Genomic DNA, 25,335 nt, shown 5'->3' on the forward strand with positions numbered 1-25,335 from the left:
TATTAATAAAGAGTGGTCCATACAGATTGAGTTTATAGATCTTTCTGTATTTTTTCCCCCTCTCTCACTTTATTCTCCAATTCTATTAGCAAGACAACTTTTGCACTTGGTGTGTGGAAAAGATTATATGCATAAACCAATTAGAGGATTGGAAGGCCTTTGCTCCTATAAGCTAGAAAACTAGTTTACTCCTGGTGAATGAGCTAATTGAGTACTAGCAAGCTGGCAAGCTTTTTATATAGCACCACAGACAACTAGAACAGTCAGGCAGAGAATCTAATCTATTACATAAGCATTACACAAGGACATTAACTGGCTCTTTCCTGCAGCAATGCCAAATTTAATTCTGAAGTGCTCTGGGTTTCATTATATCACATCCCATGTTTGCAGTTAATACACAAGACATAACTGGCACAGGTTGTGTGCAAGAGCTTATGCCAAAGAAAGCATATTTCTGAAGAAACTGTCAAGGTACTAAAAGCTAACATTGTAGTTCCACTGCACTTTGCTTGACATCAAAAAATTGCTATGAATACAGGACTCCCTCCATTAAATCTTTATCATACTAAGTACTTACCTGAACATTTAAAAAAGCAATAAATACTGTTCTAGAAATTGATGAGCCTCAAAACATCAAGCAATCTAGTTCAGAACGGAGCTTATTGTCCGAGATCAGCTGATGTACCAAGCCCACACTTAGCTCCTGCCTGAAGTGAATCCTTCTGCGCTACGTCACTAATATATTAACAAGTAGCTCTTGTACAGATGTACCCCCTTAACCTCTGCTAAATCCTGCTTATCCCTGGAACATGTCCCTGATGGCAAGGTTGAGCAGCTGGACAAATTATGCCTCTCTCCATTTAAATGGAAAGGTTTTCAAAGAAATACTCAAAGAGTAAGGCAAACTGCACTTAGTGGGCATGTTTTTGTGAAATCTATGGGATAAATTCTCAATCTGTCAATGTCAAAGGCTCAGCTCCCTTGACAAAAAGCAATAGAAGTGGACATGGCAGATCGACACATTTAGAGGTAGATTAAGAGGGGAGAGGAGAGGAAGCAGCCTCTGAACATGGGTATGATGTCAATGGAACACATATATTTTCCATCATCTTCACTTTCGCTTTGCAAGGTCCTGCTTTCTTAGGAGTTGTATATAAATTGCGTACTCATGCTTTAAGCAAGACAAAAACTACAGCAGCAGGGCTCTGCATTTGCCTTTCTTTCCCTCTGTCATATATGTTTTTAATCCAATTTTTGACCAATCAGACTCCTAAAGAAAAATTGAATACATTAATTGTGAAGAATGCATTGTCCAGGGTGATCATCACAGAGCATTAAAGTGGGAAAATAGTTCCTGTGTTCATTCTAACTGAGCCTCTAATCTTGAATTTCTGATCTTGATTTGCTAGAAATCAGATTAGATAAGGATCTAACATACACAAGACTTTCAAGCTAAAGGAAATGGGAGAAAAATCAGGCAAACCAAAGCTCTAATTTAGCTAGAGGAGCCCTAGAATTTAAACAGCAATAGAAGCACAACAGACTTAGAAGCACAGAAAGATAAAACAAAGAGCACAGCAGTGAGTCCAGGATGAAACAAGGAGTGAACACAGACATACTGTCAAGGCCAGACTCAGCAATAGGCATCAGTCCAATTCCTTAAAGAGTGACACCAATTTGGCCAAAGGCAGCAACAATGAAATGACCACATGTTAGCTAACCTCTCTTTCAACAATTATCATGCTGAATAAGCATTTGTGATCCTAGAGATTACATCTAGCTTAGACTAAGAAAAGATAAAGGAATCTCCTTTTAATGGGGCTGTGAATGACAGGACATCTACTCCAGAAGCCTTACACCTGCTTACATAAAATTATTCAATAAAATATAAGTTCTATGCCATACCACGGTGTGATTTTTGAGAATGCAAAACTTCATGCATCAAAATTAAGGTGCACATAATTTTAAAACAGGCCTGTTCAGTCTAATCCTGCACTGTGAATATGGGATATGGAAAAAAGTATTAAAAGAAATAATATAGCATATGGGGCTAAGACACAAGCAATTATTAGAAAAATCCCAGATAATCTAGTACGTTAGGGATAGTTAGGACCATGGTTCTCAAAGTCCTGCCATTAAAAAATCTTCAGAGGATGCTCAGATGAAAGAGGAAACCTATTTCAGAATGTCTAAAATCAATATCTGCCTAAATCAGTACAAACAAAAGGATCCAGCAAGGACACTATAGCATGTAATAAAGAAAAGAAATAAAAGAACAAAAAACCCAACCCCAACAGTATTACAAACAGTGATAGGTAATGGTTTTGTCCACTGTACCAGAAATGCCTTCAAAAAACAGGGTATACTGCAGTCTGCTTATGTAAGCATCCCACAGAAGCTACTTTTCAGGAAAATGTCTTAAAATGTACACTGAATTTTCTTTCAGCCATGAGGAGTGATCAGCAAGAACTATGCTCTTGGGAAAACACAAACTAGATGTCGAAAAAAAATTGATTGTAGAACTGTGAGATCAGAATCTTTCCACAGGAAAATAAAAATACAAAGACAAAACAGATAATAAAACTGCCAACTCTATCCATTAAAGTTTGAAATTACAAATCTGGACGTTCTACAGCTAGAACATGCTATCCCAAAAGATCCATATATACTGTTCTTTACCAGAATGCTGAACATTCAAAATGCTAAGCACTATTACAAGGAGAGAATCAGCAGAAATAACTTTTAAAAGGAGCATATTTCCAAAACTCCTCTAAGGTCGGCAGAGGAAGAATTAAAGAAACATTTTTTGTCCTGTCATCATAAAACAATGTCTCCCTCTTCTCTTCCTCTTTCCCTTTCTGCTAGAGTGAAAACAGAAATTAGCCATACAAAACAATACACTAAGTTTCTTAAGAGGTAATTTAAATTAGGGATTTGCAAGCATGGTAGTAGTCACAACAGCAAATTTTAAGATTCAGGATGGTATTGAATCACAGGCAGATAGCCTTTCAGAAACATAAAACAATGCTTGCACATTATGCCGGCTGAGAACTTATTAAAAAACAATCCTCCAGTGCAACTGCAGAATTTCAGCTGATTCTTTATACTACAAACTATGTATTATAATCTAGTGTGAGAGCATCCAGCAGCATTCCTAAACAGCACTCTTTGAAACAGAGCAGCTCTGAGCACATGGAGAAAAAGGAGTTGAACCTGCCTTGTACATGTTTTAGGCACTTCCTGGTAGGCACTGACTTTCATATAAGGATTGATCTTAAACTACCAGCTACTGTTCCATATTCAAAATGTCTCACAACATGAGATAAAACATTTTCTTAACAGATGAGCTTTCATCACCCAGCTGTTTATTGTATCAAATAACCTCATCATGGTGATAAACTCCCCACTTCTGTGCCTGCAGTCAATTCCAAGAGATGGAATTGAATTGTTCATGAAAACATGAAATATATTATTTTAGTACTATAAGAAGAGCAGATGGAATACTGAGCTAAATTGTAAACTACTACAAAAGAAAGCAGGACAAAGATAATAACCAGAATAGGAGGAAAAAATATCAGAATCTGTTCTGAAAGTACATAGGCCAATTCTAAACTTCAAGGAGGGACCTAAAAGCTAGAAACAGTAAGAAAGAATTTGGAGCTTAGTGGTTTTGCTCTCACAAGAGCAAGTGAAATGAATTCTTTTACCATTTTCACAAACAAGCCATAGTAATAACTAAAATGTTATTTTTCTCTATCTGGCCAGCACAGCTAATTTTCATTATAATTTTTTTAATTGCCTCAGTAATCAGACCATTAAACACTGTTGACAATGTGGTGCTGATATGAAACTCATTTTTTTTAGCCTTCAATCACAAGAGCAAAAAGCTTCTGACAGTTGTCCTCAATTTTTCTCTTACACCTTTGACGTTACATACACCACATCCAATCACACAACTTCTCTGAGTATATTTACTATATGCAAAACAGGATTATATATAAAGCCTCATAATTTCATTCTGATTGCCTTTCCACCTAGATTCTTGTCTGATTGACCCCCACCTAAAAAGAGAAGAAATACTTATGTTCAAGAGAAAGACTAAAAAAAGAACCCAAATGTCTCAGTAGCAGGAACGACTTTGTCCTCCTCGATTAGCAAGCAAATGTAAATTAGCTATCAAAATATGCATTGTTTTGAGGCATCTTCTGACAGGTTTCCATTTTCTCTCTCTCTGCCATGGTTAGTTTGGTAGGTAATATCTCACTTGCCCACACAAACCCATCAGTATGTCCTACAGATCTACTTCTGGTAAGGTGATATCCAACTGAATGGAATAAGGGAGTCAGCCTCACACATTCCTGTTGGTCTATCCACAGTCTTGAAAAGCCAAAATGGAACTAAATATTCTTGAAGGACAAAGTTTTAAGCAATATTCCCAAATCTTTGAAAGATTTTGTATCACTCTTCATGGTTTCACTTATAAAATAAATACAGGCATTAACTGGGAATATTAGACTTTTTTTTAAATCAAGTTAATTGCAATGTAGCATTGCTTTAATAGAAGTAGACTATGAAAACACGAAAAATATATATTTTTGAATTCATTGTAAACACAATGTTTTGTACACGCATCCCAAACACTCCTCTTAGTCCCTGAAGCCTCACTGCCTGCAATGCTCTAGAGGATTTCTACAGGCCCCTTTTCCATGCCTCCTCCCATTCACTGGCCACAAGACAAATTTCAATTTTATCTCCATAAGATAACTGAGAGACATTTAAGAAAATCCAAGATGTAGAGATTTCATCACTTAAGTGTCTCTAAAATAAAATGAATAGGACAGCTTTCCTATCAAATATGCTCTGCAACCACAGGCAAACAATATAGCAGCAATTTATACCCATGGAAAAATGATGGGTATAAAAATCATTCTGGAAACCATTTCCAAACACATTAAGGGAATAAAGGAGATTGGGAGCAATCAATATACGTTTGCAGAAGGGAAATCATAGTTTAACCATCTGATAAACTTCTACAAGGTGAGCAGCCTGTTGGATGAGAGAGAGAGCAGCTAAAACTGTTTACTTCAACTTGAGCTAAGGCAGACCCTATAACATCCTCAAAGACAAGCTGACAAACTAAAGGCTAGATAACTACACAGCTTGAAAATTAACGGGATGGCCAGGCTTGGTGGGTGGTGATCAGTAGCACACAGTGCAGTCGGAGGCAAGTCACAAGTGGTGTAATCCAGGGATCATGACTGGGGTTAATACTGTTTAACAGCTTCACCAATGACCTGAAATGATGTGACAGAGTGCACCTCAGCAAGTTCACAGATGATGCAAAACTGGGAGGAGCAGCTGAAACACCATATAGTTATGGTACCATGTGGGACCTTGACAAGCGGGAGAGTTGGTTCAAAAGGAACCTCATGAATTTCAATAAGGGGAAATGCAGAGTCCTGAAGAGAACTGTGGAGAAGAATATACAGGCACCATGTACACCAGGGACCAATCTGCTGGAAGGAAGCTCTGCAGAGAAGGCCATTGGGGTCTTGGTGGACAACAAGCTGATCACAAACCAGCAGTGCACTTTCAAAGAAAAGAAGGCCAACATCATCCTGGGTAATATGAAGTGAAATGACCATAGGTCAAAGCTCCCCTTCTATTCAGCACTTGTGTGACCATAGTTTGGAACACTGCTCGACCAGGATTGGACTGCCCAGTACAAGAGAGACATGGACATAATGGAGTGAGCCTGGCACAGAGGGACTGAAGCATCTGTTGTATGAGGAGAGACTGAGACTCTTCAGCCTGGGGAAGAGAAAGCTCAGGCACATCAATGGGTGTAATGGACTGGGGAAGTGTATAGCTCAGAGCTTCATCCATACTCATCACAGGTGGAGTTGGGCTAGATGACCTTTAAAGGTCCCTTCCAAGCCAAATTATTCTATCATTCAAAAAATACTTGATGCAAGGAAAGAATGAGTGAGACAGACCTTCCAGTAGTGCCCAGCAATAGGTCAAGTGGCAACAGGCACAATGGAAACACGGGCGAGTCCTTGTGAACACAAGACAACACTTCTTTACTGGTGAGTGTGGCCAAACACCAGCACAGGCCGCCCAGAGAGGCTCTGGAATCTCCACTTGTGGAGGAATTAAACATTTGACAGCCATGGTCGTGGGGTCTAGCTGATGCTGCTTGAGCATGGGGATTAGTCTACATGATTCCAACCTTTCTATCTGACATACAGATATGAATGAATAAGTGAAGCTGAACAGTCAAGGATATCCTAAAAGCAGAATTTGTTCCTCAGATGTGTTCAGATAAATCTCAGTGTTATTGTCCCTGCTGATATTCAAAGGAGATCGGTAAGGATGTGCTTTGAAGAGTTCTATTACTGAGTGGATGATTATGTAAGTTGTATACTGTACTACTGCATTTTTAATAGGGAACACACTGTCAACACCATCTTTTCAGGCAGCAGACTATAATCCCCAGGCAAGATAAAATCTGCTGTTTCCACCAAGTTTCTGCAGGCACTGTGGAGCAAGCTGACTTGGAAACTGCTGCCTAGCGCCTAGAGGAAGATAATTCTTACAGCTTGCTTCACAGGTCTGGTAGGAAGTCAGCTGAAACTTGGGAGGAGCCAGAAGCTGATGATTTGCTTTTTGGTGTTACCACATTTCTTTATGCTTAATGCCCTGTCAGCAAGGCAGCAGGTTTTAAAACTCATACCAAACTTTTTTCCATGCCTTTGAGAACTATAGATTTGATACTGTGGGTACTGGCAAGATTGAAAAAACACAGGAAAATGCTTGATCTTTTAACTATAAAATGTTATCTTTGCATAATCTAGAGTATGAATTTTAAAAAAGGCCAGCTGTTGTATGTTATGCAACTCTTACCCAATAGTTCACTGAATACAAGGAATTTTGCACCCAATAAGGGAATATAAACTGAGACTTACCCATACAGGCAGGCTTCACAGCAGAGCAGCTGTGAATACCCTATATTATCATGTATAATTTAATCAAACAAATAATTGCTGCTAGAATGTTGAAATACTTGTTAGATCACTCATCATCTGCTGTTTTATCACCAATGGTATAAAAATTAGCCAACAACCATCATTACTTGTGGATGTTTAGGAGGAGGTTAATTTCAATCAATCAAGAGGAATTTCATAATTAAAATATTTAAAGATGTGAAGGAATCCTGATGCTTCAAAAATTCTAAAATTATGTGCACAGGAAAGGTAAGAGATTGTACATATAAATGATGAGGTACTATCTTTGTACACAAAACTTGAGCTGAAAAGCTAAAGATTATGTAAATTAATTAGGAAAGCTGTAGCTTCCTCTCCTCTTCCTCTCTTTGCTTTGTTTGCAGATTTTATAGTGCCTTGATGTTACACCAATAAAGAAGGATGAGTGTGCTTAGCCTACTTACCTTTTCTTGCAAAGACAAATCTTTTTTAACCATCTCTGCACAAGGCAGAACAGCACAGCAAAGTATCAACATAAGGGCTGGATGATTTAATACAAACTGTGTCATCTGGCAGGAACTTCCAGTATCTGAAGCTGAACTTTTCACTTTTGACATGGCAGAGAACATACTGCCCTGTTCTCAAAACCTCATTTAACTTCTTTATGGAATCCCAATATCAGAACAAGCTGCTAACCACAGATTTAAAACCACATAACTTACAAAGTGAAGTAACATGAATTCTACTTGACTTCAGATTCACAATATACAACAAGACTTCTTATATTGTCTGCTTTTAAGGTAATAAAGTATTTTTAGGTTATAATAGTTCTCTACATACACAACCATCCTGGAAGAAACAGTATAAAACTTATATGCACCAAATTCTGTAACATGCTACTCCATGCTCTGTAATACATTACCTACTGAGAAATAGGCTTTAGTGGCAAAAAAGCCACTGTTGTAAAATGGTGACAGAAAGAGGGTGACAAGAAACATAGAGTGAGAGACAGAATTGCTTCATAATTAATTTCACTGGAAAACATGCAAAGACATCAACAAAGTAATATTGATTGCAATTTCACTAATTCACTAATACCACAATATATCACAGCATCACTAATTCTATATCACAATACCACTATTAGTTTTCCCAGAGAAGTTGTGGATGTCCCATCAAAGTGTTCAAAACCAGACTGGATGTGGCTTTGAGCAACCTGGTCTAGAGTGGAGTGTCCCTGCTTATGGCAGGGAGGTTGGAAATAGATAACATCTAAGGTCCCCTCCAGCTCAAACCATTCCATGATTCTGTGACTGCAATTCCCCCTTCATTTTTATTCACAAGTCCATTCATGTTTTAATACCACAACACAAAAAGAGATGGTAGTAAAAAAATATATGAGGAGGCAATCAACAGCTCCTAAGCACACATGGCTGGATGCTAGGGAAGGAGCATAGTGGCACAAGCCAAGCAGTGGCAGCTTGACAAGTTTTAAAGTATTCTATTTGGAAAAATCATGTGATGATTTTGGTTTCTGATTGTTTCTTTACCCTTAGCTTTGTTTCAAACTAATTTCTTTAGAGCATCATTAAGAAAGTTTGCTCAGTGGGTGATTTCACAATCATAAAACCTCTTGCCTTTCACACATAGGTAAGATAAGATGCTGTCATTGAGTAATCCTTCACCATATGTAACTACGACTACACTTACTGCTATTTGAAATGTGTAAAGGAATGTTTATTACTTGATAAAAACAGTTCAGCAGAACTAGGCAGCACTGAGAAGATGAGACATTTAATTATAAGCGATGTTTCGGATAAAACATAAATTCACCTGCTGATTGCTGTACGACTAACTAAAAGGTATGTCTACCATACAGGGAAGTGATAGGAGCTGAGAGCATTACAGCCCACGCAGCCACAGTACTTTACCTGTTCTCAGATCAGGAAAGGTAAATTATAACACCCAAAGGTCTCTCTGCACATACTAAAGGTTATTTTTGGCAGGGTCAATTAAACTTCACGAGCATCTTTGCTGCCAGAGCTGAAGCATTTCAGATCATGAACTGTTTTATTTCAAGGTAATTTAACTTCCACATACTACATTGCCTTCTGGGATAAGTTATAAAGCAGATAATAATAACAGTCACACACCCTCAGCCTATGCACAGCACTTAGTGAAAATGCCAGCAGTTGGTTACTATAGATACACAAAGCAAACCATTTCCACATCTGAAAAGCCACAGCCCACTGCAGTAAGGCTGTAACACGCCTTGTCTACAAGAGATACAATAGTGGCAAGAGTAAAATGGTGAAAATCACACTCTGCATTAGCACAGGATAATCCAACATAAACACGTCCTCACTGCAGACACACTGCATTCCATTCCTTCAGAGTCTGATGATGTTAGTGTTTCATGAACACTAATAACTTATCACAACTATACACATGCCCAACATTCCTTGCCTTTCCTCTCCTGGTGACTGATTCAAACTAAGGCAAACTACTGGAACTGAATGTTACATGACGACAGCACTACCTTGGGTTATTTCTTTGCAAGGGAGCTCTACATCCTTGGCTGCTATACAATGGAGTGCTAGAACAGTACCCTGTCAGGACTTCTGTTACAGTTCTGGCCACAACGTCGATGTTCACTTTGTATCACACAAGGAAGGATTTCATACACATTATCACAAAGCATAAAGCTAATTTTACAGCTCTTTGTAATCTCTTGTAGTTTCATACTCTATTTCTTTAAGCTATTCTTATAATGAGGGAAGCATGCATTGTAGAAACTATGCCAAGAAAATTCTCCTTAGGAAGGGCTTGAAGTAATTTATGGTTTGTGCAAACTGTGCAAATGTTTCTTATGCCCGGCAAGACGGCCATATTTAAAGACTGTGGTAACTCCTTAAATTTGCAGGTATCAGTATAGGCCAACCTTGACCGGAAGACAAAAACATTCTAGGTTTGTAATATTTACCTCTCTAAGTATGAGCCTAGTCAGTAGACCCAGACTTGGACATTTTAAGTTAAAAAAGGTGGCGGGGGGGGGGGCAAAATTTCACTGTTAAGAAGTCAGGAGGTACCACATTTAAACAGGATATGCAAATAAAGCTATTATTTTTCCTTACTAATTCTAACATTTCTAAATGACTTCAGGATTTTACTGTAAAAGACATGAATAGTGAATTATCTCAGGTTGAAATGTAATATAAACAGGAGTATATCAAAGTATTTTCTAACTGAAAATTCCTAAACTACACAGTAAATCCTTACTTTTCTTTCATCCTTTCCTCTCTAGAGTCTTATAAAGCCTCTTTAGAAATAGTTTTGTGATTGTGTTTATGCTGTCTGTTGAAGAAACTGTGCAGTCATTAACAGCTGGTTTTGTTGAGGCAACATGGACAACATGACATTTGACACTAGAGAATAACTGTAAGTTTGAACCTCACTGTGAAAGAAATGTGGATGCAGATACAGGAAAGATGAATAGGACAGAGAAACGATCAATAATTAAGTAGGATAATAGAACTTTCCTAAGTGATCCAGACCATTTAGCAGTCAGTAAAATTCATGGTATTTATCACAGAGATATCACTCTCAATCAAATTAGCTGATCATTTTTGATTAACCAGACATAGCATCAATTAAATACTACAGTAATGTGCAGATAGGTCTTAGAATTTATATTAAAAAGCTTTGCCAGAGAAAATATATAGGTGCTACACTATTAATCTGTAAATAATTCTTAAAATTGATATTTAAAAGTTATGCCAGTGCTATGCCTACCATAGTGCTCTAAGTGTCTTCTGTAAAAAGTAAGGAAATTCATAGTTGGATTTAATAATGTAGCATGCCCTAAGGAGAGAAAAAAAAATTTCAATAAAGAGAAAACATCTGCAAAGACACTTATTTATAGAGGCATGTGATAAACAGACTCATGTGCTCATTAAGTTAAAAAAATCCAAACATTCTTTCCTGATGAATTAACAAAGCTACCATGTATCATAACTTAATAAACCTGTATTTCAAGATTTCTTATTTATGTATTTGCTTGGCCTCGCTTTCCTTTTATGTATCAACCTTCTCTGCTGTAACACAATTCACTATTCTGGTTTGAAAAGCAGTCAGACATGTTCTAAATTTCCAGCACAAGTAAACTAAGCTTTGCTAACAAGCAGATTTTCTTAAATATAGCACTTTTAAATCAAAGATTACAAAGGTTATTGTGAGGATAATCTAGGTTGTCAGAACACGGAGGATCAATAAATTGATTATATTTTATTTTATTTTTATTTTGCAAGTATCATGGCTGAGATCCAGTTCTCTTACACTGAAAGCTATTCTGACTCAACAACACAGTAGACATTTTGGAGAAGCTACAACAAACTAAAAATATGAATTCTTATTACTGCATTTTATACCTTATGGAAAAGCTCCATTTCAAATTTTTTTTCACCGAAAGTTATTTCAGAAAATGACTAGCAAAACCAGTGTAACTAATGTAATATGTTTTTTCCTCTGGTTTTTTTGGACATTGAATATGCTGTCACAAAGCAACCAGCTAAGCAGCAGCAATCAGGGTCAGACATGTTTGCAGATAAAACATTTATAATTATAGGCAGTAAAAAAATAGAAGTATTCAATAAAAATTAAGGTACAAAATTCTTAGTCAAAAGAATAGGAAAAATTTTCTCACATGTTTGGACTTCTGATAAGGGACAGTTTCTCAAGGAACACAATTACAACTCTCATCCTGGGATGTTTACAGCTCAAAGGCTGAGTTACAGCAGAGCACAGCCCTGTATGGCAGAGAGGAGAACTGCAGGGCCCAAAGACCCATTCTGTCTTGCATGACTGTACAGCACAGAGTTTTTGGATGTGAGCTCCTGCTCATGTCCCAGATTTAACAAAGAATCATGTGTTACAGAACCCCTAGGTCCCCAGATACATTCCTCCTTCAGCCACACCAGATCCTTGGTGAGTGCAGATCGCTCAACAGGGAAGCAAGGCAAGCTTGGTGGGACAAATATTATATTCTACAATACCACCTGACATAGCTGGGGGAAAAAAAGACAAGTTTAGGGTACACCATTATTTGTTTTGGTCTGAAAGGATGAATAAAGATTTGAACAAATGGATCCCAGTTTATTTTACTTATTTTTAAAAATTGCACAATTTGACAGAAAAATGTGATTCCCCTTTGGCAAAGGAGAGCTAATGAGGTAATTCATGTGGCAAAGAATGGCACCGAGAAACGGAGCTGCTAGAGATTCTTGTGAAAGACAAACAAAGAAATTATGTGGAAATGATTAAAGATGATAAAAAAAATTAAACACTTTTAAATAATCATCATGGAATTCAAAAGTCGTGAGACACAAAAAATTATTACTGTTTCCAAGAAAATATCAAGAGAAATAATTTCCTTGGTAATTCCATTCCAGATGAAAGAGTGACATATTAACACTGAAGAATTGTACAATAATTGAGCCCTGAAACCACTCAGTAAATCATTTAAGAGTTTGGCAAATACTATCAGGAAATGCTTAAAAAAAGTCTCTCCCCTTCAAGATCCAAATCACTGCATATGAATCTGAGGTACTAAAAAATTCTTTGTGTTACCTTTTTCATTATAAAGGAGAACTATTACAAATTTGATTTAGTTTCAATTTCCCAAAACTTTTTCTAGATTTTAAATTTATATCTTGTAATCTTCTTGTTTTCTTATTTATTTTCCCCAAAGTTAAACAGCTGATCACATAGCCAGCTTCAGGAGCTGGCATATAAATGTAACGTGCAGCAGGAAGTGACATAAGTAGTTCATTAGGTAATCTCTGATCCTCTATTCTACCAGGGTCAGATATTTCTACTAAAAGAATATTTCAGAAACCAGAACTCTTAAGGTGAGACTGAAATTCTTGTCCCAACAACTTCAGTAAGTCTAATGAGTTCTTTGTAGAGATGTCCATTTCAATGTCAATAATCTCATGCAAAGGTGCACTTTTGGTCTCTCCAATTTTCGCACTGCATTATCAGCCAGGCATTGTGCTTTACTTTTTGTCATAACAAGTCATGCTGCTGACATACAGCAGTTTGTTCAGTCACAAAGGGCAGGAGGGGAACTTCAAGTGCATCATAAATTATTTAGTAAATATATCTTGAGGTGAAAGGTACATACAGAATGCAAGGTAAATACACATCTTAAAGGAAAAACAAAAAGAAGTTTAACTTGTCAACAGCTTGCAATGTATACTGTTTACAAGTATAATCCAATCCTAGATGGATCTTCAAAAATTGAGGTCACAATTCCTGAAAGTTCTCTTGCACTACTCCTCAAAGCTGTGTAATGGAAATATTCTTCATGGTAAATCTTACTATTATCGCTCTGTAATGGCAGCATTCTTCATTGCTGCCCTTGCTAACACCATTTGATATCCTCTAGGAAAACATTTAGTACTAAATAGTGCTGTATGAGAAATACCAAATAGCACCACGACCAGGAAGGACAACTGTCAAACATATCATACTGTTGCCCTTATATACTCACCTTACAATGTGAATTCTGATTGTATTTATATTCTGTTGCTGTAAATTAGTTTTCTCTAACCAATATGAAAAGTTGAAGTTTTTTTATTACTGATCTCTTTCCACAGAGCTTTGCTCAGGCAGCCATTGGTCCACCACTGGCATTATTCCACTGAAAGCACATTATAGTTGAATAAACATGAGCTGCCAGAAATTGTGGATTTGCACAGAGGCTTTGGGAAATCTGTGAGTAGGCTTTATTGTATGTAAGACAGACTGCACAAAGAAACACCTCTCAATGAGCCAAAACTTAGGATCTTAAAAGTCTCTACATTTAAGCTAGCAAATGCTTTTGGAGAATTTAGATCTCTAGGTTTTCTTAATACGAAAACATTATTTGAGGGATAGTTTAGCTATGATAATTATTTTAATTAGAAAAAAAAAGTGTTTGTTTTTTAAAGGTTAGGTAATGATTAAAAAGAGTTCTTTCTACAAGCATAGAATACGTATTCATATTATTTAAACAGACAGCAAACCAAAAATGTTACTTTCCTATCTGAAACCAGGTTAGATGTGCTGGAAGATTCCTGTGAAACACTAGAGAATACCACAACATCTTAGTTTGTCTTTTTACTCTCTTCTAGCTCACTGAAATGCTCCTGCATACAAGTCTCCAATTTGCCATTATGCTTTTCTTTCACATACATTTTCAGCTTGTACCTCTCTCTGTAACTGAGTCAGCTGGTTCTAAGTACATTAGTAAGTAATGTGACAGCGATGGACTGCATTTTATAAGCCCTTGGAAAGCCGTGGAGTTTTCATGACCTAACACTCATCACAAATCCACACTTCTTTTGGCATTACTTTTCTAACCAGAACTTGTTGGATAGGATTCCAACTGGCAGAGTGAATTCACATTGCAAACATCACCCTGAAATTTGTGCTGGTAGTTTGCATGTAATATGTGCTGGAATAGACAGTATTTGTGTGGTGAAAACAGTTTACTCATTTGGCACAAAAAGATGTGATAATGCCATTCATCAGGAAAACATACAGATGGCAGTTGGATTGTTCATATTCTATATTCTCTCTCTCTCAAGTAAAGTTGTCTTGTTTGGTTTTTGTGATGATTCATCTGATGCTGCCTGGTGGGCAACTCTAGTGCTAAAAGCCCTGTGGGGACAGAGAACACAGCCTGGCAGGCATTACAGAGTTCTCTGATGTCCAAATTCACACTTTCAGTAAAAGCTAATACATTTCTAAAAGCATCCTTGTCTATTCTAACTTCCTTTTCTGAGATCTCTCTGACATCTTTCATCCTGTTGTCATATGGAAACATTTTATGCTTCTGCTGGAACATCAGTTCATAAATCTCTTTCAAAAGAAGCATAATTCTGAAGACATTTCTTGAATTCACTGCATCTACTCTCTTGCTTTGTCTATGTTCAGTATGTGATCAAGAAAATCTGTAAGACTGACTGACAGACTGACAAATTCTACCTAATTAGTACTCACCAGATTTAGCCAGTCATCTTCAACCCTTCAAGCAATGCTCTGCCAGTGTAGTCTTCCTTTTCTCCTTTTAAATACCTGAAGATTTGCCTGCATCTGAGAGAATCATTCAAGGGTATTATGTCTCTCAACAAGTCTGAAGATAAATCAAACCTGAAGTGGAAAACTGACATGATATAAACTGCACAAAAACTAATAATGATATAAAAAAAGAGTGTATGTGCAAGGAAAATAAGATTATGGGAAACAATTTGCATTCTAAATTCTATCTTGAGGAAAAGAAGAGACTTTGAAAAATTATTACACGTTAAAAAATCCTACCAAACCATACATATAAATTACTCATTTAAGATAGGTTGCCTTCAGAAGCAAGTTATTATGACCTGCACTACTAGACTAAACGGGAGTAAAATTTCTTTTAAAAAACTCCACTTTTTTCTCCCAGTTAGTTTCAATTAGGACTTTTTTTCATGAAACAAAAACAGTAAGAAAATTATTTTAATACACTGCCATACAACAACTAGATAATACACCCAGCAGCCACACCCACCAACACACACTATATTTTTTCAATGTCATATACATAAATACATTTGCTATAGTTATGACAGAAATCAAGCCAAAAAATGGCTTGCCCATTACAGTACAGGGGATATACAAGAAAGGCAGGAATAAAGTTCAATTCTTGGAAGTCCCTGTTTTAACCACACCATTGCCTTTAAAAATTCCTTGTAGTAAGAAAAAAAAAAAAAAAAACATGCTTTTATTTTCTTCTTTAAAATAAACTCTAACATACGAGCAAACACTGCTGAGTTTTGAAGTGCTTTCAGATTTATGCTTGCCTAAATGTGAACAGAAGTTACCCTATAAGTTTTAGAAATACTTGGCTAAACACCAACCACTGTACTTACATAAGGCCATATAATCACCTGACACTAGTAGCTGCCTCACTGATTTTCCAAGAATTTTAATCCTCTTTTCCTGAAACTATCCCTTTAGTGAGAAAGTATGTTTATTCTATTCCTTATATGCTTGCTTTGCAGACAAACATTTTCATTTATCAAATAAGACAATAATATTTTCCACTTTCAAACATGAGCTATCAAGAGATTTCTTTGTACAGCAAAGTACAAAGTGTGCCTTGTCACATACAAGGGCCCATTCCTCAACTGCACACTCCCAAGCTGCTTCTACCCATTTAAAAGCCTTCCTACAGAATAATGCAACTTCCCAGTTCCTCCCTTCTGCCAAGCAGCCAGAGCATGATGACAGCAAGTAACACACAGACAGTGGGCACCCAGCAGTTAGAGCACTGTGCAAAGAGCAGACCAGAGATAGCTGCTTGATGGCTGGGGGCAGATGTAGCCTGAACTTCCTATTACCACAGGTTTTGGTTTTACAGACTGTTTAAATATATAACCAACCTATTCATTTTGCTTTTGTGTATATTTCCTGTTAGATATAAAATGTGATTAATAAAGCTTCTTGTCCCATTAAGCCAATGGAAGTTTTAACTGCAGACTTCAAAGAAAGATCTGTGTCTTTATTGTTTAAAATGTTTCTGACTAGTGACTATAAAACTGGAGCTATTAATTAACAATCTTTTTGTGTCTAGTTTTTATGCATATGTAATTTACAATTACATCCTGTGTAATAATTAAAGGTTCTACAGTGATAACAGAATATATTCAGAAGTGTATGAACCACAAAATGTGGCAAGTCAGAACAATATTTCAGGGAATTGCCTTCACTTTAAAAAGGATTATTGCATGCTTTTCTTACAACAGAATAATAGACAGGTTGAGATTTGACTGCTGGAGGTCTTTGGTCCACCTTCTAATCAAAGGAGACTGAACTAGAGCAAGTTCTTAAGGCTTAATCTACTCAGGTTTTTAGTATTTCCAAGGATGAAGACTCCACAAGATCTCTGGGCAACCTGCTCCAGAGCTTGACCACCATCATGGTTAAAAATATTATTCCTATTTTTCATTTCAGTTTGTGCTCATTGCCTCTTGTTCTGTTAATTCTTGGCAATGGTGTCACCTTGAATTTGTACATATACTGGTGGAATATTTGGAAATGTCCACCATTGCAAAACCACCAGCACAACTCCACCTCTGCGTACAAAAGGTCATTCAAAACATCATTCACTGTCAACAACTAGATTGTCAAAGCAAATTTAAATTCCCATCATACTCCTACACAAGCACTTCCTACTATTACTCCTGTAAGGACTTTTTTCCCTAAAAACATCTCTCATAACACTTCTATACTGTCTGAGGTTCCAGAAACCAGAAAGGGCTTGTCATACAAAAGGGGTAGAGGGTGGGTGATGAAATAAGCTGTGCCTAGAAAGTCAGAGAAAATTCTCAGAGAACAAGTATTACTTCTGTGGCTGCATGATACATAAAGTAGGAGGAAAAGGAGGAGAGCATAAAATCAATGGTTAGAAAGAGCTGTTCTGTGATTTCCAACACTTTCCTCCCTCAACATCAGCAAAGCAGCAAAAAGAAGGTACCACAGGCTGCACACTGCGTTGCAGCTCTGGCACACACAGAAGAGAAAGTGACTGCCCCAAGCAGCCACTGGCATCTGCTTCCCTTGCCTACAACCAAGGACAGACCTCTGTGGAAATTTTTCTGGTGCAAAATGAACTGGTAGTTTGTGGCTATGCCAGGCATTTACTGCCCTAGCACTTGTGCAGATACAGTGGTTACAACAAGAGCAAAAGGCACAAAACCGTGCACACGGACTTTATTGCACCTTGACCTGTCCTGCTCTGACACAACACAACTGGAGGCCACCAAAGGATGTGTTAAAGAAACTTTCCTCTCTGACCATTCAGAAGCCGCTCTGCCAGTTTCTCCTACGCCACCCAAGCTGGCACTGAGGTCCCTTTGCAGCCACACATGCCACTCTCACACAGTCATACCAGGTTTCCCTCTTGGCTCAACTCCAGGTTTCCCATAGCAGAGTCTCAGACGTCTGGATCCCTCAAATATTTTAATCGTGGTGCAACAACGGAATAACAGCTTGAGCCAGAGTTGCCAAGAAGGGGCTTCAAACAAATTAAAACCTGGGGTTTTATACCCTCACAGGAAGATCTGGAGGCGCTGAGCTCCTGCCGTGTCCCTGAGCGTCCAGTGCCCTGGCTGGCACCACAGGTCCCCGTGCCCTTTGCTGTGCAAAGGTTGGTTCCAGCTCATGGCCTCTTGTTGGGGGGTCTCACCACCAGAGCTGAACCTGGAGCTGGCACTGCAGCTGCTCACAGAGACACCAGCACTGAGGATATTCCATTCCTCAAGAGCCAGAGTATGTCAGGCCAGGAGTCAGTTGCCTAAAAGCATGTACAAGGGCAGGAATATTTCTCTGAATGAGCATAAGTGAGTCCACATTCCTGCCCAACACCCGAAACATCCACCATCTCTAATATGATCGAAGCCTTGGTGGCCCAGAGCTCAGATGCCTCCCGTGAGGATTATACAGATCAAGAACGGGAACCGTCCTGACTGATGAAATTCAAAATCTAATGACAAACCAAACTAAAGTAAATATAAAGGTGCAGTTATTTAGTAAAATTCCTACCTAACTGAAACAGTTATGCATAATAGAATGAAAACAGTTTAAAAAATAATCTGTTGCTTCCTGTTACTAAAAAATTCTTTATTCTTTTTGCTGTGTTCAATAACAGTACTGTTCCATTGAAAACTTCAATGGAAAATGCAGGTCTTAAAGCTTTATGGCCAAACTTTTCATACTAAATAACTACTTGAAAGGTTGGCAGAAATGTCTATTTTTGTTTATTTTCACTTTCCTAAAAGTAAATTTGTTTTGCATTCAAATGTATGTTGCTTCTGGGATGTATTATGCATGACAGAAATTATTAAAAATTGTTTACAATGTTAGACCATTAGTTTTGTGCAAATAGAGCTGACTTTAGTTTCTTGCTTGAAAGATTTTTTGACAAATAATGTAGTTGTTAACTGCCAATTTTCTAGTGAGAAAACTAAACATCATTTCAAATGATTTTTTTTCTCTATCTCATCTGAAACATTGCTCCCAACTAGTTTATTAAACACTGAATAAATATATCTCCCACTCAGCACATTTACCAAGTCAAGCAGGAATTTAAAATTTCTTTCTCCTAAGGGCCAAGACTGCAGGAAAACATCTGCCTGGAGATATGTGAATCTTCTTCTTCATCATGAGAAACATGTTCTGGCCAGAGATTTGAGCTTGTAAAGCACAACAGGCATAGTAAACCCTTCTAAAATTCCCAGATGGTACCATCCTAAAATAGAAAACACTGAGAGTTGAATTTACATTAAATAAAGCATACTATGTCCGTTGTTCCTAAAGAAATAAAAGTAATTCCAAATTTTTAATAATCTGTGTATTTGTTTGTCTGCATCTTGACTGAGTGGGAAAAAATTAAAAAATACCTTTTGTTCCATCTGCAATGAAAGAAAAACAGAAATTCAATGCTGCTTTAGTAAAAGAACTTCCTAAACTCATTCAGCACTAACACCTTTCATGATAACAGTGGAGTTTTTAATAATCATCATGATTTTGCTTCACAATTTTTAATTGCCCTTGAGCATCTTCACAGACTTTCTTACTAAGGCCTGATCCTAACTCCAGGAGCCAAGCAGTGGAACTACAAGATGGTATCTCCACTGCAGGAGAAATAGCAGTGGAGAAGCACATTGAAAGCAGGAATACAGTCGAGCACAGGTAATAGTAATGGCACTTACACCGGTTGCTCTAGAGGGAAGCTCAAGCACTTTATAAAAGTTCAGAAGATCCTTTCCTTTTCTATAACCTCTAATATGCAGTGGTGATTCTGACCAGAAGACCACTGCACACCAAGGAGCAGTGACCCCCCGAGCAGGGAAGCAGAACAGCCCCCCCATGCTGCATGTCCAGCCTTCAAGCCTGTGTTGGGCAGCACACGCCCTTGGCTGCAGGGCAAACCCAACCAGCAGCTCCCACTTGGTACCAGCGACTCCACCTGCACATCCTCCCCCGGACTAAAAGTGCAGCAAGCAGTTTTTAATTGAACAACCCTTCTGGTACACAATACAAATTGTGAATCAATCAATCAAGCTCTTGACTCACAGAAAATTTCTGGAATGCAGAAAAGCACACTGCACCACTTTTACAATAGAAGTCCTAACAGGAGCAAAAGTAGTAATTTTTTTTTTCTTTAAGATTTAAAGCACTTATTACTCTCTTCATTTAAAACTTCCTTTTTTTTCCAGATAATGCTTAAAGAAGCTAGTGGAAATGCAATTTAAAAAAAATATATTTAGTTATTTAATATATAATATTTTGTTCATGAGTACATATATATATTTTCATGTATATATTTTATTTTAATAGAATAATAATATGAGAATTGTAGGAATAAGATATGCAGTAGAAGCAATAGTGGAAGAGAAGGTATAATCCAGTATTCTGAAAACTAAAATCAAAAAAAAATCAAGTAACTCAAACTTCTAAGACAACAACGTTGTACGAGTCCTTACTTCAAAACAACAATCAATCTAACTATATGCATTGTTATTTCTTAAATTGTCATTTCAAAGTGAGATTTCTTAATGTAGTCATTCCAAGAAGAAACTGTTATTTGCAGTAAAAATTGATAAAGGCATTACATCTTTCTATTTGGACCTACAGAAAGGAGGTCATAATTGCAAAATTAAGCCATACCAAGACTGAAGACTTGTTTCAAATTTACTGATGCATATTATCACTCACATGCTTCTGTCTGGGCCAGGAGAGGATGGATCAGAGGTTGCTTACAGTTAACACTGTGCTCCCAAAAAGGCTGCAGACCCAGGGAAATCCGAGCTATGGTAAAATCTGAACACAACCTATATTTTTCTTTAAGTGATGCCAGAAAGTAGGAAAGCAGCAACATCCATGACTTGCCAACTTTACACCACTGGCAAAGAGGTGATTTCAAGGAAAAGAGGGAAATCTCAGTTCCATTAGTATAAATATATTCAGTCCCATTATGTAAATATACATGTAGGATGTCTTTGAAAAATATACCTTCAGCTTTGCTTCTTCCTTCGCAATAATTACTTGTTCTACCCAAATTTCCCTCTACAAACACCTGGTATTTTTCTTACAATGTAAATCTTTTACAATGAGAAAGACTTCTGGATTAAAAAACCCTATAGGCTGATGCCTTTGCTTCTCATTCTTGACAGGCAAGCTCTGCTATGCTGTAATTTATCAGCAAGCAGCTTATTCAGAAACCTTTCGTTCTGATGTATTACTGTTTACTTTACCAGAACAGTTTACTTAGCTACTATGTCTAAGATGTGACTCAGCCCTACAATCATTATAACCTGCTTTTAAGCCTGAAATCAATTACTGACCTGACTATTAATTTTGTTAATGGTGTTGCAGAACTAAAAAAGTCTGGTTTTAGAGAGATTGTTACCCCCAGGAATTAGTGCTGTAAATACCAGTTTTCCGCTAATCATTTTTATTAAGGTGATCCAGGTACCAAGAAAAAGAACCTCTGAGAATATTTTTTTAATGAATCATAGAATTATGCAAGTTGGAAAAGATCTATGAAATCATCAAGTCCAACCTCTTTGACTAATCACCACCTTGTCAACTATATCATGGCACTAAGTGCCTCATCCAGTCATTTGCTGAACACTTCCACAGATGGCGATTTCACTGCCTCCCTCAGCAGTCCATCCAATGTTTAAAAACAACAAAGAAAAACATGTTGCAGCTTCTATTTCTACAATTAATAATAAATATTTATATCTAGTCTACATAGTTAACTTCTGGCTTAATTTTATGGCCAGGAATTGAGGTGTTAAATCAGTACCAGCAGGAGGATGAAATATTACAGGAACCATGAAACTCGACAGAGTGAGCCATACATCAAATCTCCACAGCTGAGAGCCCCAGGACACAAACCAAGTACTTTCTAACAAGAAGGCTCTACAGTATGTCACAAAGAAAAATGATGGCAACAGCTCGTCAGGTTTGCAGCTCTCCAGTGAAGGGCAAGCACGAACTGCGAGTAAGGCAGGGCTCTCAGGTGATCTACCAATACCAGCATAGCCAAACACAAATGTAAAACAGATCCAGCACATCAGTAAGCCCATGAAAAACAGCAGGATAAGCTGTTCACTGAAAAAAAACTGTATTCCTTTTTTTACTAGAGGTAGAAATATAAAGATAAATAAAATATGTGATTTTAAAAATACTCTCATATGCATGGGCTTATCACAGTTTTTCAGCCCTTGTGAAACCTTTCCTGGGCAATCAGAAATTGAGGGATGCAAATCATTAAAAAGATCCCTAAAATGTAATGGTTACATACAGCATGACAAGGACAGAACACATCACACAGAATCCTTTTGGGATGGGCTGCTTATCACAGAACCTTCTGTGAATAACTGGTCAGCCTAGACTCAGTATGACTGAAACTTGTTACAACTGCATGGACAAATTATGTTCAGTATACATTTGATTTTTTAAAAAAATGTTGCATTGCATTTTCATGAATGGGAAAAAAAAATAAATGAAGTCTTCTTTTGTCTCTAGATAGAGTCTTTGTGGACAACACCCAAAGACCAGATACTCGATTATTTTCTTCTATAAACATGATGAAAGAGACCTATAGGTGGAAGAAAGACTGAAACACAATGTTCTTTACACAATCATGCTGAAATGAAGAATCTGAGTGCTCACTTCTCTCCTGTATGATCCCATGCTCCATTGAAAATCATCTAATGGGGAGTAATGGTCTCCCAATTGAACCCTGTCATCTGGTGTCTCTGGCAGAAGTAAAATAAAGGTGTATATTTCCTGTAGCACCCTTGTAGAAGAGGTTGAAAAGAAGTGGCTGTGATAGCTCAGCCTACAGCACACAACATGCTACTGGGTGATGCTGCTGATGTTCAAGAAGCAAACAGGACATGGGTTACAGTAGTAGGTAGAAGCCAAATTAGAAGAAGAATACTGAAAAGTCAGAATAAATGGTAACATTAATTTTGCTACTAAAAGGTAAATTATTGTCAATAAGGTGATTTAATTAGATGTCTTCCGCCACTGTGATAAAAGTAACTGCTTTCTGTACAGCTCATGTTCTTTACATAACACTATATTGAGTAGAGAGTACTAGTTACAGAGTTTTGGATAAAAATCATGTTATTTCCTATTCTCTGTAATACAAAATATTTGCCTAGTGCTCTAAAACCTCTGAAGGAAGGACAGCAGTTAGACAAGGAAAAAGTGGATATACATGCAAAAACTTTATGGAACTCTACAAATGAGAAATATCTACAACACAAGGAGCAATTGCTCCTCTGATCCCAAAGAGCAAACCTAAGAAGAATGAGTAAACACAAATTTTATAACTTTAACAACTCCTTCAGAATTTCAAAAGATTGCTAACTATTTTATCATTATCTAGATTTATTTAGACTCAGCAGTTTATCTAATACTAGCAGCAGTCCAATCCAGTAATAACAAATGAAGGGCTTTTCCCTCCAGTTACCACTATAAGTAGGCTGCCAAGTACTTTCTGATTTCTACATGCATTTCTTAAAATGTATTTAATTGACCTAAACTCTGAATTTAATTGTGCATTTATTATTGACCACCCAGAAATGAAAGGTTTTTTTCCAAGAGGCTAGATATCAAGCATAATAAGCTTTTTTCCTTCCTTCTACTTTGGTTGAAGATTTGACTTTACAATGCAGGCATACCTTAATGCAAATATGATGCAATAACTGTACTTTCCCCCTTTTTTACTTGTATAAGAATGAAGAGCAATAATTATTAAAAATTCAAAGAGACTGCTCCTATTTGGCAAACTATATTCAACACCAAATGTATCACAATATTATTTATCTCAGAGGACGACCATAAAGAGATGCAAAACATTCAGCTTTATATTAGAGAATATATATATATTATCAGGGAATATATTAGAAAATATTAAAGAATATATAAACAGATATCAACATAAATTGTTCTTTAAATACCAAGTTAGAATATAGAACACATGTCCAAAATCATTTCCTTTTCTTTTGCTATACATTATTTTTTAAACAATCAGCCTGTACTTTTTCTGTAGAGTGAATTCATAAAAATTCAGAAAAAAATTGTGATATATTCAACATGACTGTTAGCCAACAACTTTCAGCTGAAGGAAAACATACTGATAAACATTAAAAATGCTGACTTATTTGTTTTTCGCATACTTTCTTAATGAGCAAGTTTAATCAAAAAAAGCTTTCTTCAATTGAAGCCTTTTCAGTACTTCCTTTGCTATTATTTCAGTTTCTGTTCATTATTCAGTTACAGTTCTGCACTAAGAGCTCCTGCACTTTATCTCTTTAAATTTAGTACTTTACACTGTAAGTGCATTGCTCGTTGAACAATTACAATTTATATTAATAGGAGCACATTTTCCAGTGAATACTTAGCTATTTTATAAATCTGTAGATTATATGCACCTCTCCTACCAAGCAACAATGGCTGAAAAAAGAGTCTGATCAGTCCAAGGTTTCTCTTCCTGAAGAAAAGACAAATATGATTCATGTCATATCTGGAGTTAAGTTACTTTTTAAAGCTGGAATAATTTAAAATAAGACCTTCTTGATCACATTTTTAAGTTTGTTGCCTTGCACATGTAGAAGCATTCAGCTATGCTTTAGAATCTACAACCACATATTATCACATAGGGAAAAAGAAAAAATATGATGAACAGAAAAAACAGAGAAATGAGAGACTCCACTTATTAGTGTTTCCAGGATAGTCAGTTCCACAGTTTCAAAGTGAAATTACCAGACTTACCAAACCCCAGAAATGCAGCAGCATTATTGCAATTCCTTAGAAACTTAAGTCAGGCCACAACACAGATAACACAGCGTGCTTAAAATTCACAGCTTAGAGTCCTCCTAACTGTAGGATCCAATTACCATTCTGTTTAAAAAAAAAAAAAAAAAAAGGAATGAGGAGCAGGGCTTGCAGTATTCTGTTAAATCACAGTCAGGATAACAGAAGGAAATGAGAAAACAAGCACCTCCTATCCAGCAACCCATTGTCTGTGTTTCCCCATTAAACACAAAAAGATGCAAATCAACACAGGGCAGAAAAATGATCCTACCCAGCAAGAGACAGGGATATTGAAAACAAAGATGATCCTGCCCTGTTCCTGTTAAAAGTCACGCCACAATGAAGCAAAGAATTTGCTGTCTGTAGGAACAGAAATGATGTTCAAGAATTATCCTTATAGCAATAATCTAACAGAGAGATTGTTAAA

At 37.0% G+C, this 25,335-nt stretch overlaps 1 protein-coding gene across 10 annotated transcripts in view; it reads right to left on the reverse strand.

Annotated features, from left to right (window-relative positions):
* Positions 1 to 25,335, reverse strand: part of TRMT9B (tRNA methyltransferase 9B (putative)) — a 114,133-nt gene that overhangs the window by 79,992 nt on the left and 8,806 nt on the right. For 7 of the 10 annotated variants that reach the window (XM_059844774.1, XM_059844779.1, XM_059844777.1 and 4 more), the window contains exon 2: positions 24,867 to 24,995. The gene's annotated coding sequence lies outside the window, so the exon portion shown is untranslated. Of the gene's footprint in view, positions 1 to 15,029; positions 15,180 to 24,866; positions 24,996 to 25,335 lie in introns of all 10 variants that reach the window. The other 3 variants (XM_059844782.1, XM_059844773.1, XM_059844775.1) reach the window with 2 other exon arrangements.

The sequence above is a fragment of the Haemorhous mexicanus genome, chromosome 4 (assembly GCF_027477595.1).
Source record: "Haemorhous mexicanus isolate bHaeMex1 chromosome 4, bHaeMex1.pri, whole genome shotgun sequence".
Taxonomy (NCBI): Eukaryota; Metazoa; Chordata; class Aves; order Passeriformes; family Fringillidae; genus Haemorhous; species Haemorhous mexicanus.